Raw genomic sequence first — 22,915 nt, 5'->3', positions numbered from 1 at the left:
AATGGTGCCTTCAGGGAGTTCTGCTTAAGACTTGCTCTCACTTTGTTAAAAAGGGAGATTAGCAAGTGTTAGAAAGGTGTTCGAGACCAGCCTGAGCAAGAGCGAGACCCTGCCTGTCTCTACTAAAAATAGAAAGAAACGCTCTGGACAGCTAAAAATATATATAGAAAAAAAATTAGCCGGGCATGGTGGCGCGTGCCTGTAGTCCCAGCTACTCGGGAGGCTGAGGCAGGAGGATTGCTTGAGCCCAGGAGTTTGAGGTTGCTGTGAGCGAGGCTGATGCCATGGCACTCACTCTAGCCCAAGCAACAGAGTGAGACTCTGTCTCAAAAAAAAAAAAAAAAAAAAGAAAAAGAAAGAAAAACAAAAAAAAGAAAAGAGAAAAGAAAGGTATTAAGAACGCGCTGGCATCATCCAGAGAAGCACCTGCCCATTGACTCAACCTCGCAGTCTGCAAACAGGACATTCCTCAGCACGGGGTTTGATCTGTGTCCATTTTCACAACCAATTTTCCGACATTTCAACGTTCCACCCATACACACAGGCTACACCCTAAGCACGCATCGTCCAGGGGGAAATGGTTAAGGACTCGGGGCCAAGATAACTTCAGATAGCCAATCACAAGTCACGTGGACATTGTGAATTATAGTTGGAGTTACACCGAGAGGAGCAGGGAAAAGACTCTGGAAGGGTATGTTGGGAAGAGACACCCAGAAACAGATGAGATGACGTGACCACGAAGTGCCAGGGCCAAGCGTATGAAGCACCTGCTCCAACTCACTTGTGCAAACTGGACCCCAGAACCCAGGAACTGAGGGCAGAACCCACGCCCGTTACATCCGCTTCTTGTCAAACTACCCTGTCACCGACAAGCAAAAAACATTTTTCACTTTCCCTTACTGAACACATCCCTCCCTCCAGGGAGGAAACATCCAAAAATGTTATTTTTACAGGTTGCTGTAAGAAGCACACAGAGCGATTACATAACCCAAAGAACCAATTTAAGGCGTTTTAGAAATGGAAATTATCGGCTCTGGGAACCCCGACTTTATAGGCCAAGCTCCACCGGTTGCACCGAAGCCCTTCTCATCGGTAGCCGTATAATTATCTTTGATTATTGTGACACTCATTGTGTCACCTGTTTCCAAGGCCCACGTGAACACGCTTTCCGGAGCATCACGCCCACCTGAGTCTGGACCCCTCGCAGCAGCTGTCTGCGAGCAGCGGAGAGCGGAGAGCTCGGAGACGAGGTCCTGTCCCGGCTTTGTGAGCCGAGAGCAAGCCACCCACTCTGTGCTTCCCGCAGGCTCTGCAGAGGGCCCAGCCCAGCTCAGACACTGCAGGGTGCCGACCTGCTTCCAGTGTCACTTTGACACAAGCTGCCAGTTCGACACACACATTCGACTTGAGTTTACATAACATCACAGCCCTGAATGAAGGAATCTCTCTGTTCAATGGCATCACCCAGCTCAGGCCAGCCAAGCCCCAGTTCAGCAACCGAGGCTTTGGCTTGTGCTGAACCCACTTGAAACCACTTACGACAGGTGAGCAGTTTGGAAACCAATTATGACAGGTGAGCAGGTTGCACCGACCCACAGAGCAATTTCATAGGGTTCAACCTAATCAGGATTTTTTTTTTTTTTCAAAAATCAGAATATTATAGACGTAACAAAGAGACTTCTTTTCTTAAAAAGGCTCTATGTTTTAAAGTTTCTGGAGATTACTCCTGATATATGTCTTCTATAAACTTATTTTCACAGATGAGTTTTAGTGAAAGAAAAGAACAGGCAATGAATTTTTTGCTCGTGTTCTGGGTTGAAGCTTTAGGTTTTGTCCTTTGTCTGGGTGCCCCTCCCCATTTGCCCGGCCACGTTCCTGTGCCCCTCTGGCTGCATCGTAAAAGTCATCTTTCTGCAACACTTTCCCGGACTGCGTGAGTGTGGCTTACGTTCCCCACCTGTGTTCCTCCTTCACTGCCTGTTCCCCGCCCCTCCCCCCACCCCCACCCCAGCACTCCATGCTGTGCTGAAATTCCGTGTGCACCAGCCGGTCACGTGCCAGTGAGCAGAGATGATACGTGGGGCCTTTTTCCCTCCACTGTGTTCCTCGTCTCCAGGAGAGGCCCCAGCAAATAGCAGGTACTCAATAAATATTTCATCAACAGGTAATTGAATGAATCAACAAATGGATTATGCTTTTTATGTTACAAAGAGCAGATTAGTTTTTACATTAGGATTTCATTTGCCGTCTTTTTCCCTTCACGACCATCAGAACCTCAATCCTTTCATCCCATTAAGAGCTCCGTGTCATCCCAGGTACACGGGACCAACAGACAGGAGCCTCTCCATGCAGCGGGATTCCCGAAAGAACCGCACAATCACACAGCATCCCTATTGTTAAAAACACACCTCGGCGCTACTCGGAACGGCTACCTTGCTGCTGCCTTGGCACCAGCCTGCCATTCATTCTAGAAGCTGCCAAAGCCAGATAACCAGATTGCAGACAGTTAGACGTTAATACTAGACACCAGGGCTCTGCGAACTTCCCTGTTGAACATCTGACTCCTGCACTCCACTGGTGGACACAAAACTTAATTGTGCAACTGATTACGCATTTCAAGGGCAGCGTCGTGGGGTCCTCCGACTTTATTCAGGGGAGCAATGAGGACATCAGGGGTCACTGGGTCCATCATTCGAAGGGCAGTAAACTCCCTCTCCTTATTCCACAAACGGCCTAACAGTCTTTTTGCCTCGTAGCTGAACCACATGCTTATTGCTCAAAAATGTTCCATGTTGACCTAAAGCTAGTTTCTTCCTTTTTAATAAACTAAAAAAAAAAAAAATAACACCAATTATATTCCACCATGCACAGAATGAACCCAGTAAAACTCATTATCCTGCAGTCCCCAATAGGGGTGGCTCTCATACCCAGAGGACACGGATTTTATTCCACATAAAAATGAGCCAAGTGCCAAACAAGGAAGCAACGCACAGTAAAACTCAGTTAATAACCCTCTGAGAAAAAAAAAAATTTACATTTTATTTGGGTGCCACAGCTGTGAACACTTATTTCAAGGAAAGCGACATGTTCACATCTTTAAACAACTCAGTCGTCTTGGAGGGATTTTATATTAATGTTAACCTTTTTGAAAAGATCATTTTTTCTAAATAATTCTTTTAAAAAGCTCAAGTAAGATGGCAGTTTGAGCACAGGACTCTATTTTTTCCCCCAAGTGGACCCAAGAGCAGTAACTAAGAGAATGTGGTAAGCAGTAAAAAGTCCACATCCCTGCTGAGAATTAAGTACAACCTGTATCATGTGGAGCCTCGGGAATTCCTGGGAAGTCACGGGGGACTCCGACACCTCATGCAGAAAACATGGCATGGGTCAGGCTGCCAGGTACGACACAGGAACCCACTTACTTAATGTTTTGATTGCCAGTAAACAGACATTCCATGGGGCATGTTTATAATAAAAAAGTGTTAAAAATGTATGGGTTTTTTTTTTTTTTTTCCTGAAATTCAAATGTAACTGGGCATCTTGTATTTTTATTTCCCGTATCTGGCACCTCTCAGCACGGTGTCATAGAAAGAAAATAGTCATCAGCCAGGGACAACGACACTGATATTTGTAAAAAGCAAAAGTCAGGGACCACAGGGACGGTCCCTCACCTGGTGATATTCCCAGTGCTGACGGCCAATGAACTTGGCAAGAGTGAGCTTGGCCACACTGCACAGAAGCTTCTTGCTGGTGTTTTTCGTAACAGGGAAAGGGATTGCAGGGAGGGGAGGGGAGCACAGAAGGTCTGACATAGCCACACTGGGGACCTGGAATGAGTCCAGGCCAAACCTATAACCACTTACAGGAAACCAGGCCCCCGTAGCAGCTTCCCAACTTCACAGGTGGCACCTATCACACTGGGTCTGCCCTGCTGCAAGTATCAGCTGCCCCCTTCCCCCCCACCGGCAGGTGCATCCTCACACCTGGCGCATCGCAGTCCAACGGTCATACGCAATTCCATTGCGAGAAAGGTATGTAAATAAAAAACACACCAGAAGGAGAATAGGATCCATCAATAAAAGCCTCCAAGGAAAAAAAATTCAGAAAGACATTCAAGAGGTAGGAAAAACACACCTCTGAGGAGTATCTGCTACAGGGTATCAAAGAACATTTTATACAAGAACGTTCAAGCTCAGTCAAGAAAAGCAGACCCTTTGTTGTTTTGTAATGAAATGACGGAGATGGAAAAGTTAGGAATTTAAGATGGTTTTGGATGTAATGATACAGATCTGAAAATGCAGAAAGTTCAATTTATCACATAAGAAAGGGAACTTTTGAAGCTTTCTCTACAGCTAAATGGAAAAGGCAAAGAAATGAAAATGATCAGTAAGAGGCTGTAACCATTTGAGACTCACTTCAGACATTCAATACACGATGACGGAGCTCTTAAATGAGGACACCAGGAAAGTGCAACAGAAACATTAAAATGCAAGAAAAGAAAAGATCAGATCACTGGGTGGGTGTGTATAGATGTGTGTGTATATATATGTGAATTATTCATTGTTAATTAAATATGTTATACAAGACTATACAGATTTTAAATTATAATATCACAGTTCACTGAATTCCAGAGAAAACTGAAAACACCACCTTTAGATATTTGCTAAAGATACATGTTAATGTCAAGGGTAAAAAATAATTTTATAAACATTTATTTAAAAACTAAAGAAAAAAAAGAAAGAAATCAGGCTGGCCTCGATCCTGTCCACTATGGAAAATTAGATGTTAAAGAACAATAATATTTACAGACATATGATGAGGGATGTTCTAATTGAACATTTATCTGCCCTGGATTTTTTTCCTGGTAATTGTTTGGGCAGCAGAAAGATACAAACATATACCCTTATCTGCCCCTTCTTGAAAAATCACAAAAGCATATCCAGTTCACCAGGTCAATCAGGTGTAATAGTGAAGAATAGCAAGGCTGTGTTAAATGAGGACCAAGTGAGCTCTGCAAACACTTAAGCATAGAATTCAAATAAAGAGTTTTAAAAACAGACAAAACCTAACAAACTCAAAGCAGTAATCAAAAACTATTTATAATCCAAACACTATAGTAATTTAAAATTTATTAGTTTAAAATGCCAATAGAAATGGGGGAAAGTGTACTAAGTTTGTATCTTTATAGACGTCAGTAGATGTGCCTTTATTTTTAATCTACGATAACCAGAGATACGTTCAACTATATTTTGTAAGCTTAAAATTAGGATTTTATATACTAATAGATCAGAGAGAAGTGAGGAGAGAACAAAAACAGTTTATTAACATATTGAATACACATAAGAAAAAATGGAAAACAAAATATGATAATGGAAGAACAGATTTGTAAGTTATGATACTAAATATAAATGGGTTAAACTCTCCTGGTGAAAGACAAAGACTCTCAGTCTGGCTCAAAAGTTAAAAGAAAAAAAAATAGTTCAAATTGTAAATTTTCTCCAAGAGACCTCCTAAAATAAATTAAGAAATTTTAAGAATTTAAAAGATGGGCTTAAATTTTTCATAGAAAAGAAAAACTGGTGTCACAACTTTAATACAACAAAGTTAAATTCAAGAGAAAAATTAACTGAGTTAAAGGTCTTACTTTCTAATAAAAGATACAATTCACAATGTATAGTCAAATATTTTATGTAAAAATATACAGCCCCCAAATAACAAGATCTCTTAAAATTCTGAGTATTAAAGGTACACGAGGATGACAGACACAGCCGGTGGTGGACGCAGCACTCTCTGGAGATTCAGGTGTGAGCAGCACTCGAGCATAAGGCTCATCCGTTAACAAGGCATGTTTGGAGACTGTGACGTTATCTTAAAGGCAAGATACATTTCTGTTTTTACCCATTATTCACAATGTCATTCGTGACACAAATACCTGGGGGCCAGACGCTGTCCTAGGTGCTGGGGAGATGGGATCCCACAAGACAAGTCGGGTCTGTGTCTTCACAAGGCTAATATTCTAGTGAGGGGGGCAGACCGACATACAAGTTAACACGTGAAATATAATTGCATGCAGTGGTAAGGACTGTGGAGAAAAAGGAGACAGGGTCTGAGGATGGGAAGTAACATAGCCAATCAAGGAAGTATTCAATGGAGACACAAAAAGGGTGTGAGGGAGATACATGTTCCCATATACATGGATCCTATGTAGCCTGAGAATCTTTACATCTCACTAGCTAAATATAAAAGCCGGGAAATTTAAGTGGCAATTGAGATACCTCTGGGTCAGGGACTCTCAACCTCAGCACGACTGAAGATGGTTCCCGGCTGTGCAGGGCTGTGCTGTATGTGTTGAGGACGTACCGGCATCCCTGACCTCTGCACGCTGGAAGTCAGAGGACACCCCAGCCCAGGGTCACACCGTAAGTGTCTCCAGACCATGTCTAAATGTCCCCTTCCCGGTAGAGGTGCCAGATAAACACAGGGCACTCATTCAGATGTGAATGTCAGAAAAAAAAAAAATATTCTGTAGTGTAAGTATGTCCCCCATATGGCATAGGACAATCATTTTCATCTGAAGGTTACATTTTATGGTACATCACGTGGTTTTATTTGCTACATCCTGCAACCCCACTTAGGGAACAAGATCAGTCTGGTTTGAGAACCAGCGCCTCAGCGTTACAGTGTAGGAGACGGTATATATGTAGGTGATGAGTCACGGATGATACATTCGGAAGGACACGGCCAATGTTCCAGCCATGCAGATTAGGCAGGGAACGACTGACAACTTCCAGACAGAGTGAGCAAGTCCCACTTAAATGAGACATGGAGACCAGGTCCTGTCACTACCGGACTCTCAAAATAGAGGCCAGGTCACACACCAAGCTCACAGTGGTATTTTTTCCTTCCAAAATGGACCAAGAGTTTTTAAAATCAGTAACAGCAATACTCGCTCACAGAGCTCATGAGGGACCATGGTCGGGGGTTTATTTCTGGGAGATGACTTGACAATATCTAAAAGAGGCTTGAAATTTCCTGTCTGTCTGCCCCATTCATTGTGTATCTAGGAATCTATTCCGAAAAAAATACAGAAATATTCAGTTTGTAAGAATGTTTAATGCTGTGTCAGCTACAAAGTTGAAAAATTAACTACAAACTATAAATCCGATGAAAAGTGTATGTAACCATTTATTAGAACAGCCAAGGAACTGTTTCTGGGCAGAAAATGAGCTCCAGTTTTGTCTCATGAGACTGAAAAATGTTGTTTAGCTTCCTCTTAACCACTCCTCTCTCCCAGCTTCGGAATTTCTCTGCCTTGAGCCAAGACATCTCACAAAGCTCACTCTACCCAGCAGGGCTCCTATTCTCCCGACATCTCAACTTCTTAAATCCTGTCTCTCTCCAAAGCTCTTTAATACCATAAAGCAGATTTTTCATTGTATTGTTCAGTTTTTCTACTTGTTCTCAGTAGGAAGTTTGGCCTAGTGGCCTGAAGCAGACATCACATAATTTATTATTGATTGAAAAGAAAAACGAGGATGTTTAACTTATAACACAAAAACACATGTCGTATTTCATAGAATCTAAGATCCCATAAATTTTAAAATAAACCATTATCTTATGTACCACTGAGAGGCTGAACGGACACAAAATCTTTTATCATCTGGAATTTTTACTTTCGTATTGAAAATTTATTTTAAAAGTATTTATGTATAGAAGTGATGAAAATATGAACATTTATGACCATGCCTAGCAGTGTGAATTAAATCACAACTAATTTCAGGATAAAAGGAATGTTAAGACATTGGCTTGTAAGACACAGTCTGACTTCAGAGATAACATATATGGAAAAGCGTCAGAACCAATAAAACACAGGAAATCTACAGAAAGCAGGGGTTGGGGAAAGCCCAAATATAACTAGTAGTTCTATCTGCCTGGTGGGATTTGGGGCATTAATTTTCTTCCTGAGAACCTCCCCCCCTCACCCCTGCTCTGAATGTTCCCATTATCTGTAACGATTGTTTTTAATTCGAATAATGTATTATGCAAAAAATGTCTTGCCCATCCCCAATATCTAACTGCATTTTGAAGCGTCTTTCTTGCGGATCACATTTAGAACTTGAATCCAGACAGACCTGGGGCCAGAGGAAGGGGTGTCTGACACAGCACCCGGCCCTGGCTCTCCTCTGCCCTTCCCGGTCCCTCCTGCACCATCTTCTCCGCCGCCCTCCTCACCGTCTCCGCCTTTCAGGGCCTGCGTGTGCGAGCTCAGTCCTCGGGACGCCTCTCGCATCTCTACCCGCTCCCCTCGTAATCTCAGCTGCAGTCTCGGCCTCAAACCGCACCTGCAGACGGGACCTCTTCCTTCAACTCCGCTCATACATCCCCTTTTCCGTCTCAACACCTGCCTTGGAGACCCAATAAGCATCCAACACTCGACCTGTACCTCTTACCGTACTGCTTCCCCCAAGACCTCTCTCCACACCGTTGTCTGCCCTCAGAAAAGGCCACCTCCCTCACTCCAGCATCAGTGGCAAAGCTTTGGTGTCACATGACCCCTTCTCTGCTCTCCCACCTCTTGCACAGTCCACAACATGAGCTCCTGCTCTGCCTCAGACACAGGTGCGGACTCCGAACTGTCCTCACCACCCTGCCAGGTTCCACGCAGAAAGCATCGGCCTGCTCACGTTGGCAGTTGTCTGAAACGGGATTATGCGAAGAACGTGGGCAGAGAGAGAGCAGCAGTCTGAGCTAGCGACAGCTGTGAGTAAAAGCAACTCTCCCCCCAGCATGCGAGGGCCAGGGGACGGAGCAGGTGCCGGCCGGCTGTGGCTGCGGCTGGAGGAGCCGCCCAGCAGAGCTGCCGCCTTCAGCACAGAAGCACCGTCTCTGCCAACCTGTGCCCTGCCCCTAAGCTTTGGGTCACCCGCCGCTGTTTTCCATCAGCCAAACCCAAGGGGAAGTCAGAGACCAACGGGGCTGGCTGACGCGGTTCACAGACATTTAGCATTTCAGGACAGAGAGTGAGGAGGAAAAGGGTGAAGAGTTGGGCTACAGAGGACAGAAGTGAATGGACAGTACAACCACCTTGAACCAAACAGCCACCATCACCCGCCCGGACTGCCGGAGCAGCCTCCTAAGTGGTCTCTCTGCTCCATCCTTGGGCCCCGATAGTATATTACATGTAATATACCGTAGTATGTAATTGTATTACTGAAAGTCCACGGCAACACAGCCTCAGGCGGGTCCTTAGGGAGTATTCCAGAAAGCGGCATCATTATCGTAGCTGATGACAGCTCCATGCATGTTATTGCCCCTGAAGACCCTCCAGTGGGACCAGATGGGGAGGTGGGAGACAGTGACATTGATCCTGACCCTGCGCAGGCCTAGGCTAATGTATGTGTGTTTGTGTCTTGGGTTTTTAACCAAAAAAGTTCAAAAAGAAAAAATTTAAAAATAGGATAATTCTTATAGAATAATGATAAAATTTTTGAGCAGATGTCTAATGGGTTCCCCAAGGCCTCCAGCAGGAACGCCAGTGAGGGCGACAGCGGCTCTCTCTGGACACGTCGTTAAACCGAGCATCCGCTCTCCGGGTACCAATGCAGAGCAGCAAGGTGCACCTCACTTGGCCCAGAAATTACAACCCCCAAATGAATCGTGATATAACTGACCAAATTTCCTAAGGTAGAATTAACGGTCCCCCGAAGATGTTCACATCCTACCTAATCCCTGGAACCTGTGAATAAATTACCCACATGGCCAAAGGGATTTTGCGGATGTGATTAAATTAGGAACTATAAAATGGGAGGATTATCATGAATTATGCAGGTGGGCCCACTGTAATCACAAAGGTTCCTTAAAAAGTGGAAGAAAAAAGCAGCAATGGAGCTTGGACCTATAAGAACTTAGGTAAGACTATAAATTTGTGATGTTTTAAACCACTAAGTTTGTGGTAATTTGTTACAGAACCAATAGGAAACTAATACAGGTTGCAATTATGAATTAATAGTGACACCAACCTGCAGAGTCAGGATTTATTTTTCAGGGACTGTCAGCATCTACAGATAGGAAGGGTGCAGGCAAATGCTTATATGGAATTCTGCCACAGTTGCAGCTAACATACGAGACACCTCTGTGTTCATTAGAAATGTTTCTTTCTTTCCAGGCCCATGTACTCACAGCAGCCAGCATAAGCCACAGAGTGGAACAGAGACTGACTTCAGCTCCACTAGTCCCCTAGCACAAGAAGCCTTGTGCAGTTCACAGCCTCAACAATGATTCATGACAGCCCTGAGAGGCAAGCATGCCTACATTCATCAAAAAACGCACCCACAGCACAGCCATTTGCTAGCTTTCCCTCTTGCTAGCTCTGTAACTTGTGGCAAATCATTTAATCCTTATTTTCAATTTCTTCATCTATAATATGGGGGTAATAACAGTAGCTGCCTCACACAGTTGTTGGAAGAATTACATGAGTTATTTTGAGTAATGTTCAATATATGTTAGTATATTAATATTTTCAGAAATGGCTACTCTCACTCCTAATAAAAAAAACCTACCCAAATGTGCTACATACTCTACAATGCAACCTAAAAAAAATAGGTGAAAATTATTAGATTCAATTCAGCTACATAGAAAAATACATCTCTTGAACAATAAAAGGTCCAGAATTTCAACATAACTAGAAACACACTTTGTACAAGAAACAGTTCATCTTTCAGGAGCTCCTATTTATAAAAGTTCCGAGTCCCTATGAGCAACAGATGCAGGAAAACCTCAACTGTTTATTTTCCCAGTCAGATATTTAATCACATGGGATGCATGTCTGTGAGCCTCGAGAAATATCCACTTGTTTCCCATATGGAAAGCCCTTCTTTAAGTGCTGAATTCTGTAAACATCAGGGAGCTCAGACACCTTGAAAATGGTTCAGTAAATTATTCTACCAGAAAGTGCTGATTTCAGAGCCCTTGTTGCGCAGTGAATTATCTGCTTTAAACGGTAGCCATCATCACTTTAAACTTTTGATTAAATGTTGTGCCTCTCTGTGATAAGTTTATTTCACCCTGGCAAAGGAAGTATCTGGTTCCGAACTTATGAGAGTCTTTTAAAAACAATAGGGCTTTTGTGGCTTCCCTCTGGTTTGCTGCCTTCTTCAAAGCTGCTTAATGGCTGGGATTTGCCCTTCAGATTTCATAACCAGTGGTGGTATGGGTGCCTTAGTTCACCACAAAAAAAAACAAAAAACAAGCATCAAGTAAGCCATTACAGATTCACAACATCCCAAAACAATAAATGTTAGTGTGGATGCAGAGAGATAGGAACACTCATACCCTGCTGGTGGGACTGCGAACTAGTACAGCCTCTATGGCAAACAGTATGGAGATACCTCAAAGAGCTACAAATAGAGCTACCATTTGATCCAGCAATCCCATTACTGAACATCTACCCAAAGAGGAAAAAAATACATTCTATTAAAAAAAGACACTTGCACTTGAAGGTTTATAGCAGCACAACTCACAATTGCAAAGATGTGGAAACAACCCTAGTGCCCATCAATCCATGAGTGGATTAATAAAATGTGGTCTATGTACACCATGGAATACTACTGAACTACAAAAAAAATGGTGAACTAATAACTTTTGTAACAATCTGGATGGAACTGGAGACCATTCTCCTAAGTGAAGTATCCCAAGAATGGAGAAACACACACTTAAACTATAAAACCGGAACTAAATGATCAACACTCACGTGCACATATGGTAGAAAACTTCCATGGAACTCAAGCAGGTGGGAGCGGGGAGGAGGGGACAGGTAAATTCCCATCTAACGGGTACAATGCACACTATCGGGGGGTTGGCACACTTGTAACTTTGACTCAAACTTACAAAAGTAATTCACGTAACCAAAACGTTTGGTACTCTTGTAATATTCCGAAACAAACAAACAAACAAAAAGATTCAAAATAAAGAATGGAGGATGCAGTAAACGTTCTAATAGGACTAAGTCCTACAGGACTGAAGTCCTAAATGTGGGGGAGTCTCCCGTTGGACATACAGTACACTCATATTTAAAGACATGGTTTACTAAAAACCTCACATACCTGAATCGTGTCTTTCCCTGGCGTCAGGCTAATTACAACGATCCTCTAAATCAAAGTGAAATATTAGAATTACTCGGCAATGCTCCTAGGAACTCACACGGGTGAGGGTGTTAATGCGTTATTCTCACATACTCTACTTTTGAATCATTAGGCAAGAAATTCACGTAGAGGCAGAACATTCACACGTTGACGGATTCCTAAATGTTCAACATTTACACATACTTAGGGATTCCAGAATCTGTCTGATGTTGCTTGGTTGGAACATTTTCTTCAATAAAAACCAGGAAAAAATGAGTGTAAGTGCTGCCAACAATTTGGCTAAGTCTTCGAAAGTTGGAGAATTCTTCTGACTGAATTACTTTCAAAGAGCCTGTCCATCATTTGGCAGAAGTTAAGATACTGGAGTTATCTTTGCTTGCTCTGAAATGATCAAAATGTGAGGCTGTGGCATCTCGGGGGATGCGGGCATCGCTCGGCCTACAGGAAGACGGGCTCAGGTGTGCTGGTGCACCGGGCTTCCACCTGGACCCTCCTCCTCCCCAGTGGTCCTTCTGAATTTCCACCAACAGTGACAAGAGAGAACCTGCTTCATAGACCCCCATGCTGCTGCCTCATCTCCACATCTGGGATTTCACAGAGGCCATCTCCAATGCACCTGTGCCATCAATAATCAATAATCTATATGATCAATTATCAACTCATCTAACAAATCTGCACTAAGTGGCAGCGTCCCAGTCTCAGCTGAGGCAGTATTCCCAGCTGGTAGAAGAAGATATTGCAGGAAATCTAGTTTTCTTAATTTCTCTATAACATGGCTTAACTGCTTAGAGATTCTAGCTCTGCTATGTGGTATAAACTTAACTTCAGTCCATTTTCAGTTCCGTGCCTGGACTTTTCCCTGTGTTGTGTCCAAGCTGCCCCGTGCACACATGCAGGCGGTGGAGTCCCCAAGAGCCCACCGTGACTGATAATGCACGTGGATCCCATGCTGCTCTTCCCGTGTTGTCTAATCAATTCCCCTGTCCCAATGTCAATAGCCCATTAGTTTTCCAATTCTTCCTTTCCAAGGAGAAATCGTGGGATCCCTGAAAAGCAGGCTGCTGATGCCCACACACGACCTGCCGCTGGAATCAACACGGGCAGGACCCGAGAGCCCCCGGGCTGCGGCATGCGGTAGAAGCTGAAACGCTAGTTGCTGGAGCCACACCGACCTGAGACCACCCACAAGCACCTGCCTCATCCGTGTCTAACCGCACCCAAGTCTGTGTTCTACAAAAGGCTTTTCCTCGTCTGTCCCCACTGCTGGGATACTAGAACGAGAGAAGCCAAAGAAAACGGAACATCTTATCAGAGACCTAAATGCTTAAGTCTTCCATTTCTGGATCCAAGTGCTCAACACCAGAACAAGGACTTGGGTTGTTTCTTCCAGCTGCGTTGGCTGGAACTGGGTTCTCTGTAGGCCCAGCTGGTCCTCTTTGATCTCAGAGCTGGCTGTGTCACCAGGTGAGGACTGTGGCTCTGAGTCTGGGGTGACACCCATACACCTGGTCGTTTTCACAGATCTCAGCTATTTCTAATAATTTTCTGCATCAGAGGAGCAAAGAGGATTTGGTGGTCTGAGGAAATAGCATTTAACAATAGTAACAAGGAACATGCTAGAAAGAAAAAGATGCCTTTTCAATTACTTTGTTTATTGTTTTAATAGTTTATTCAGAAGAGTGGAACGTGTTTTAATTACTTTTCCATCACTCCGTTTAAGTCAAGGACAATGTTCCACTTTAGTGCTAATACGTCTTTAACGCTTCCCTGACGTTCACTGATCTTTCATTTTATTTAAGATGGAGAAGCTCGGCGTTTCATCTAGACCACAGCACCCGGCTCCGTGACACACATTCTGCACCGAATGGTTTCCGTGACTGTGTTGGGGCTGTTCTGTCCCTCCGTACGCTCTGTCCCTTCTCTGCACACCGGGAAGTTGTCCTGTGCCGACGGCATCACCTGGACTCCTTGCTCTCTGGGGCTCCCGGTTGTGCTGGGCCAGTGAGACGAAGCAGCAAGATCTCCCAGGACCAGAGGACAGAGGGACCAGGGCATCTCTCTCCCCCTCCTGTGTGATCCCCCGTTCTCTATTGGGGTCTCTGACCCTGCTCCCCGACCCTCCTTCCTTGGCTGCTCCCAGGGCTGCGAGCAGCTCCCATCGTTGCTGGTATCTGGACACCTCACAATCTTTCTTTTCACCAATCCCGTCAACATCTCTCAAAACAGTCGCTTCTCGGAAGCTGCAGTGAGTTCTGGCCATGCTGGGACCCAGCACAGAGTCATCTATTCATGACAAACGGGGACAGAGACACCCAACACTGTGACTTTCCTCCCTGGTGCAGTGAGCTGAACACACCTGCCACCACGATCCGCACGTCCATATGCTAGTGAATTCCGGAATCTACAACTACGTTACCTTACTAGGCAAAAGGGCGTCTGTAGATGTGGTCAAGGACTTTAAGATGGGAAGAGGAGCCCAAGTTGTCCAGGTGGGTCCAATATAATCACAACGGTCTTTGTAAGAGGCAGGAGGGTCAGAGGAGGAGAGGTGAGGGACGTAGGTGTGAGAGCCAGAGGAGGGAGATCTGGGGGTTCATGGGTACAGGCTTTGAAGACGGAGGTCACTCATGACCCAGAATGGGGTGGCCTTGGAATCCGGGTAAAGGAAGAAATAGGTTCTCCTCTGGAACCTCCAGGAAGACACAGTCCAGCTGACACTTGGACTCCGATTTTGGACTTCCGGCCTCCAGAGCTGTCAGAGGATACATTCGCGTTGTTCTAAATTACTGTGTTTGTGATTAAATTACTGTGTTTGTGATTTGTTACAGTAGCAACAGGAAACTAACACACCCAGACACACAGCAATCATCTTCTGAGGTTTCCGTTCCAGTTGGATTGGATCACGGACCTAACTTCCCATCAATGAGTCGTCCATGAGACTGATAAAAAACCATGTCCAGGCCTGGGCACAGAGCCCCTGGTCACCGCGGAAGCTGTTTGAGATGGAGTGGAGGGTCCCCGAGTGTTTGCGTGGAGCCAACCATCCATCACCAGATACGCACCAGGAGCAAGTGAGCCGCTTTTCATTTACTGTGAGGCAAACAGTCCTTAACAAAAGCTCATTAACATTAAAAAAAAGAATCAATTTAAGGAAACAAAGTAAATGATAGAAGCAGCAGCACATCATTGGTTCAATAACTCGTTATGTACCTGCAGGTAGTGTCCTGGTAAACCTGCTCTCTGGAAACAAAAAAAAAATCAAAGCCCACCGGATTTGTAGCATTTTCCAACTTCTGTGGTGTAAATGCTCCCACTGTGACTTGTTTCAGTCAACCCTGGGGATGCTACTGAACTTGGATTTGGCAGGAAATGCACAAAATCAACATGCCAGTATAAGACAGCCCCAGCATGTGAGCGCTGGGTGTTAGGATACGGCACTGAGCAAAAGCAGCGTTTGTCTACATGGAGCTTATGTTGTAGAGAAGACGTTCAATGGAAAAGATGTGTGAAGTGTATGTGCGTGTGCACAAGTGTGTACATATGCACACACATACACACGCACACACACCAGGCAATGGCCAGTGTCATGAGGAAAAGATCTGGGGAGACACAGAGAAACAGAGGACCACTTTTATTCTCAAGGTGTAAGGAAGTCCTTTGTGCAGGAAAGGGTTAACACCACAGATCGTGCTCCCGGGATAGTCTCATTGCAAGATTGTGCCTTGGCTGGTGTTGGGGAACTTGGCTGATAAATACATTAAGACATTCTCCAAGTGCTAAGAGTGCCTCCCCGTGCCTAGGCTCTTTGTACAAGGCGGCTTATGCTGAACACCTGCTTCCCTCCTGGGAGGATGGAGTTTTAGCACATGCTGGGCAGAGGGTGCCGATGTGACCAGCTCCCAGTGAAAACTTGGGGTTCTGAGTCTCCCAGTGAGTTTCTCCAATAGACAATCTCTCATGTGTGGCATCTATCTACTGGAGGAATTAGGCATATCCCCTGTGACTCCCCACAGGGAGCAGACTCTTGGAGCTGGCACCTGGTTTTCCTTGGAGTCCCCCACATACCCGTCCCCTGTGCTGACTGCTTTAATCTTGTCCCAGTAATGAATCATAGCCCTGAGCATGGGTCCTGGGAAGTCCAAGAGCATGGCGCCCGCATCCGACCAGGACCTCCGTGCTGCAGCCCAACGTGCTAGATCATGCAAGACAGGGAAAACGGGGGCTGAACTTGGTCTTTTGTCAGGAGCCCACTGCAGAGGTAAATAACTCACCCCCACAATAATGGCATCAATCCACTCACGGAGGCCAAGCCCCGTGATCTCATCACCTCTTAAAGGTCCCACCTCTCCACGCCATCACAGTGGGAATTCCATCTCAACATGAGCTGTGGAAGGGACGTTCAAGTCACAGAAATGACCCAAACCATAAATACATGAAGGGGACACGTTCCCAGGTCACAGAGAGGCCAAGAGGGAGAGCTGGACAGATCTACAGGTCCCCCCCTGCCCATCAGCTTCCTCGTGGCTCAGAGCACTGAGATCCGGTTTAGTCAGGATGAGACTTTTTTCCCTTTCTGAAATGATTTACAATCAAGTTAATGATTCAAACGTGGAATGTTAAGTGTGGGTGGATTAATAGGTATCACTGGAAGAAAATTTGCAACTCCAACCTTAAAAGCCTTACATAAATTTTGAATGATGGGGAAAAAAGATAAAAGCTAATCTTACCGAGCAAAAGCAAGGAGACCCCTATTAACATGGCAGGCGGCGAACCGCGCTGACGTTCATACAATCTCCTCACCCTCCTCCTACTACCATCCTTTTCAATCGGGAAATTATGTTCTTTTCTGATCACGGCTGTATCCAGCGTGTCAGCATTTCTCTACCAGGTGCATTATGCTGTCTCTCTTTCTACGTCTCTTTTGTATTGCATGTTAAAAGAACATTAAAAAAAAAAAGTGAGAAACCAGAAGGATGGTGACCATCGAAGTTATCAGGTGGGGCAGAAGAGGGATCCTCCCAGCAGGCCCCCATCATTGCATAATAAAGATGAACATGGACACCGAGTATAGAGAATGCAATGTAATAAGAAACTAAGGGGGAAAATACATTAGCAGAGAAAGTTCCTTACAACCAGGACAGAAATTAAACTGTTTTATTATAAAGCATTACCACACTAGAAATTCACAACCAATATTTTTCTCCTCTCCCAATTCATTTGCCAAAAAAAATTTGTTTCTGAAAACAACTTATTTTTACTCTTTACTAAGAGGAATTATAATTAATGGGAAGTCCACTCGGTTTTGCCTGGAAATTCTTTCTTCTGGAGCAATCAGCCACTTTCTCTCTCTCGTGAGGACTCTGAAGGCCTTGAGACCACACAGCAGAGCACAGAAAGGAACCAGGAAATGTGGACAAAACCAGTCTGCAAGGTCCTGTCCTCCATTTAGCATTTCTGGGGGCTGGGAAGTCATGACCCTTTTTAATTTGAGGAGTCAATTACATTCTCCTGTGTTCAGGCTCTGGCCAAGTGGAAAAGTCCTTTCAAACATTGTCTTACATTCTAATTATTAAACTCCAAGGTTTCCTTCGCCCAGGAAAGGGGCTTCTACAGTCATGAATGAGGAAACGGGGGTGTAACAGGGGCCCTGGTTCTCGGCCATTCTGGGGCAAACAGTCATTCCCCAGACCTGGCACTTGAAGGGAGGTGATAGTAGGTAACGGCGTAAGAGGTCAGGAGGCTGTGACCATCATCCTGTGAGGGGATGGTGGCTGGCACCAGGGCAGGACAGTGCAGGTGGTGAGAGGTGGCCAAAACCTGGGTCTGTTCCACAGATAGAGCCGACAGGATGTGCCAATCCGATTAGACGTGGCGCGTGAGACAGACTCTGCACTTACTCAGCCAAGCTGACCTCACTCATCTTCCCCTGCGCTCCACCCCCAGCTCCCCGACTCACCCTCCTTCCATTGCAACGGAAGGACAAGACCAAGACATGGAGCACCAACTCCTTCATTCCCAGGTACAGTCGGCAATCGAACGCCAGAGCCAGTCTCTGAAACAGCGCGACACTGAGAACCTGGGTCACTCAAAACTGACAAGGGGCAACATTAGCCAGCAGGATAAGACCCAGCCAGTACTTCTTTTGAATAAAAGAAAAAAAAAACCCACATTTAATTACCCTTAATTAGCTAAATTGCCCATTCCACCTATGCTGTGCCAGCGTTTGACCTAAGGAACATGTAAGACACCATGGATAAACAACATATTTACAAAAGCCATCAAGGACATCAACAAAAGCCTTTCTCCTATTGTCTGTGGTGTTCTGGCCACCCGCAGTGACCTTCTGCTCCTTTAACCCAAATGCTATTCATCTTTTAAAGAATCAGGTCAAATTCCACCTCCTAAGTGAAGGTTTTAGTCTCACCACCCTTAACCTTGGATCCCATTTTTCTCTAAATTTCTATAGCAATTATTATTTGTTCAGTTCATTGTATAATTAGCCACAGAGTTCCATGTGACATTCCTTCTACTATCGTAGAACTGCTATTTAGTTTTTATGAATACTTTATCAAATCCTAACCCCGTGAACTCAAGCAAAAGCAAGTTTGCTCAAATTAAGATCTCGTATTAGTTGGACACACTGATTATAATCAGAAGATTTCTGTATATTGACAAAAAAGAAAATTTTGTTAACTTTACAATTTAATTCCAGTCTACCCGGTTTGCTTCAGGAAGAAAGAAAAAGATTAAACTCTGAAGTGTTGAAGACACTGGTTTCTTTAATCACAGAAAGGCAGCCTCATGCAGGAAACATCACTTAAGTTTCTGAATTTAAATAAATATCTTATGTCTCAGTGTTGGTAACATACAAAGCTTAGGAGACAACCAAATAAAGTGAATGTATCAAGGGAAGTTAAACCTAACAATCAGAGAAAAAGCATCAAGACTCAATGTTACTTCCGTAGTCTCTACGGTATTAGATGTGAAAATAAATATGAATTGCCCATTTTACAGTAAGACAGCAAAGAGAAGCACAGAAAGACAAATCTCACATGTTCTCACTCACCTGAGGGAGCGAAAAATTAAAACAATTGCTCTCTTGGAGACAGAATGATGGTCACCAGAGGCTGGGAGGGTACGGGGAGTGGGGGGGGAGGATGGTTAAAGGGTACAAAACTACAGTAAGATAGAATGAAATCTAATATTTGACAGCACAAGGTGACCATAGTCAACAATAAGTTATCATATACTTTAAAACAAGTAAGAGTGGCATTGGGATCTTCCTACCAAAAAAAATAAATAAAAAAAATAAAAAGGATAAATGCTTGAGGTGACAGATACCCCAATTACCCCGATTTGATCATTTCACGTTGTATGCCTGTATCAACACATCACATGTGCTCCATAAATGTATAAAAATATTATGTACCCATAACAATTAAAGATAAAAAAGTTAAGCGTTCAAAATATGATTCAGGAAAAAAATTCACAGCAATTATTTGAACACCACCTAATTACATAGCAATGAAAACCTGGTTAATGAAATTGTGTTACATTCCCTATCACAGTCTTTATCACAGTTTGCATTGTTGTTTATTTAATTATCTGAGAGTAGAACACTGAAAGTGCAAGGACTTTATCCTGCTCAACATCTATTCCCAGTTTCCAGCACAATGCCTGGCACTTAGGAGGCCCCGATCCAATATGTAATTGTTGAATAAAGCACAATAGTTATATAAACTAGGCAGCTGTCAGTTAAAATGACACCTTAGAATAAAAACATAATAGCATGGGAATGATTCCAATATATGTATGTGTACAAATATACAATGATATACTTTTGGAAACGAAAACAAAGGCCCCTATATACTTATGCAAATAAACACATCTGAAGGAATAATGTAACAAAAATAGAAAACCCAACAGATTAGGCAAAAGACTTGGACATAACGGCTCCAAATGAAACTCCTGAACATGCAGTATAAGAAGCCATATAAAAATCAGTACATGCTATAAGGCCACCTGTTATATAAAACTCAAAAACTGGGAAAACTAATGGACAGTCAGGATGATGGTGGCCGTTCGGAGTGAGGGGTGGTTACTGGGAAGATGGGAGGAGAGGTTCTAGCATGTCAAGGACATTCTGTCTCAATCAGGAATATGTTACTTTGTAACCATTTGTCCATGCCATTTACTTCGTAGATGCTACATTTCAACAAATGCATGTATTTAAAAATATCAATACGGGTTCTTATGGGGTATAGAATTTATGATTGATGATCGATTCTTATTTTTCTTCATTTTCTTTTCTATTTCCTGCAGTGCTAAGGTATTCCTTTTATAACACTCCCGTAAGTGCTTTTATTTTAATTAGAGGATTTGGGACCACCGCTAAGATCGCATGGATCAGTGTATCAGGAAAGACACACAACACTCCAACTGGGTTGTGCCGACTTCAGTGCAGTGAGATCTCCCCGGGATCTTGCAGGGTTGCAACACTAGCAGCTCCCAAGAGTCCATTCCACTGTGACGCCCAGAGCAAAAAAAAAAAAAAAAACCAATGGGGTCCCATTCTCATTGCTCCTGCAACTCCCAAAGACCATCGTCCTGAGACATAGGCAAGGTGGGGGAAGCCTGGAGAATGACTGTGAGTGGCAAAGGGAAGGTGTCTGTCCCTACTCTGGACTCCCTCCCTGCTCCTCTGTCTCCCTGCTACCTCCTGAATGCCTGGGCCGCCCCATTCCACACTTTTCCTTCTCACTCCCTCTCCCTGCTCTGGGAATGCATAACACACACATCAATCCCACCCTCCTCCAGATATCCCACTCCACAATGGTGCTTTTCTTTTATTTCCTTTATTTTCTTTCTTTTAGGTAATAGACAATCTCAAAAACAAATTGTATTTATTGCTGTTTCTCTAAAGAAGAACGTGCCCCACAAAAGTCATCTTCTTTATAGATTTTTCGCTTATACCAGTGTGATACTACTTCTTTTTTATGGTGCATGGAAACTATTTTCCCTTGATGTTGGTTTCACATCACAGAAATAAATATTATTTTACTGGCTGTAGAAATACAACTCACACAGACAAAAAAATGTATTTTGTTTTTGAAATATTGCCTTTCCGAATTATTTTTATGAGCACTTTACACATAATATAAAATGTTGAGTAATTCTAAAACAAATATACTATGTTCCAGGGATTGCAAAGAGCTTAAACATGAAAAGGGACTGTGATTCAGGAGCCATTCATTGTTCAGTGAGACAGAGGTTGGCAGCTCAAAGTGGAGCCGCAAGACTTCTTGAGGAATTACTTCGAAGAAAAACAATGATAAGTTTTACAGCATTGGAAAAAAAAACTTGTAAACTTGCCACATACAAACTTTAAGATAAAAATGTTCCAGGAGAAACAAAAATACCCTTGTTCATCCGCTTCATATAAAAGTGAAAGAGAAAAAGTCTTCGACATAAATATTTCCAGGAACGTTACTGTCTTTGCGGACCATGCATTCAATCAACCCAAGATGTGGTTTCTTAACTCAGCACTACTGATCTATTAGACTGGACAATTCTTTGTGGGCATGTGCTGCTGCCCTGTGACTTCTAGGATGTTTAGTGGCATCTCTGGCCCCTACCCAACCAATGACAATAGTACACCTATAGCTATGACAACCAAAAATGTCTTCAGACATTGCCAAATATCCTGCGGGTGGAGGGGGAAGGGGCAAAATAATGTCAACACTAGGTTGACAACCATTGATCTAATAGTATTATTTAGCCCTCCCAATACTTAATCATATGGTATTTTAATATTTTCTAATTAGTTGACAACACTGAAAACTTGGGGTATTTCACCCTGAAATCTTCATTTTTTCTATCACTTGTTATCAGAGATAAGGAATCGCTGAGCTTACGTTCCACTGTTGTATGAATTGGCTAGACACACATCACAGCCCCTTTTAGACAGGGTATGCAATCTGTCATTCTCCTACAGCCCACACCAGTCCCTGTTGCCTCTCAACTGTGTCCACTGTCCCACTTAGCACTGGGCTTATGCTGGTCTTTCCATCTGACACCTGCCTGTCTCATTCCATAGATAGATCATCCCTGGCCCCTGTGAAATTTGAATTCACAGCATCTACTCCAAAAGTGAAGGACCTAGAAAGTTCTGCTATGAATAATGAGTTTTTGGCAAATAAAATACAAAGATCAGTAAGGTAATTACCTAAAGATCAGTATCAAAAACGCTCATCACCATCCCACTGAGGCCCAGCCTAGCTGCCCATTATCTGATCTATTGGGTGAAGATTAGCACCAAGCTCTGAGGGCTCACCTCTGGGGTCTCCATCCATTGTGGCAATGCCTCAAAGACTCATCTGCAACCAACAGAGTGGTAATAAAATAACCTGTTGCCCTCTGATAATTTATCAGGGCGATCCATCATGAAACAAAGTCGACAGCAATTCTGTAGCCAATAATGCACCATATTGATTGGCTATTACTGAACAAGCTAAGTAGATTAAATGAATCTCCCACTCATTTTTCAAAATCTTATTTAAAATGTCTCAGCTATAGCTGGGAATAATATAGGGTATTATAATATTCTACCAAATACCAGGGGGGGAAAAAAGTCAATGAGATAGATTTAGCAGAGAGATTTCCAAAGTGGTCATATTATCCTTTGCTTCATAACAAATGAAATTAATCATCAGCTGCCCCCCCAGCACACACCCTCCAGCAAACACATCGAGTAGACTCTACTGCAGGAGAAAAGA

At 43.6% G+C, this 22,915-nt stretch overlaps 1 protein-coding gene across 1 annotated transcript in view; it reads right to left on the bottom strand.

Annotated features, from left to right (window-relative positions):
* Nucleotides 1-22,915, bottom strand: part of TMEM132D (transmembrane protein 132D) — a 510,659-nt gene that overhangs the window by 388,679 nt on the left and 99,065 nt on the right. The gene's annotated exons all lie outside the window — the stretch shown is intronic.

The sequence above is a fragment of the Eulemur rufifrons genome, chromosome 21, assembly GCF_041146395.1.
Source record: "Eulemur rufifrons isolate Redbay chromosome 21, OSU_ERuf_1, whole genome shotgun sequence".
Classification (NCBI taxonomy): Eukaryota; Metazoa; Chordata; class Mammalia; order Primates; family Lemuridae; genus Eulemur; species Eulemur rufifrons.
This window is presented reverse-complemented; position numbering and strand designations above follow the sequence as displayed.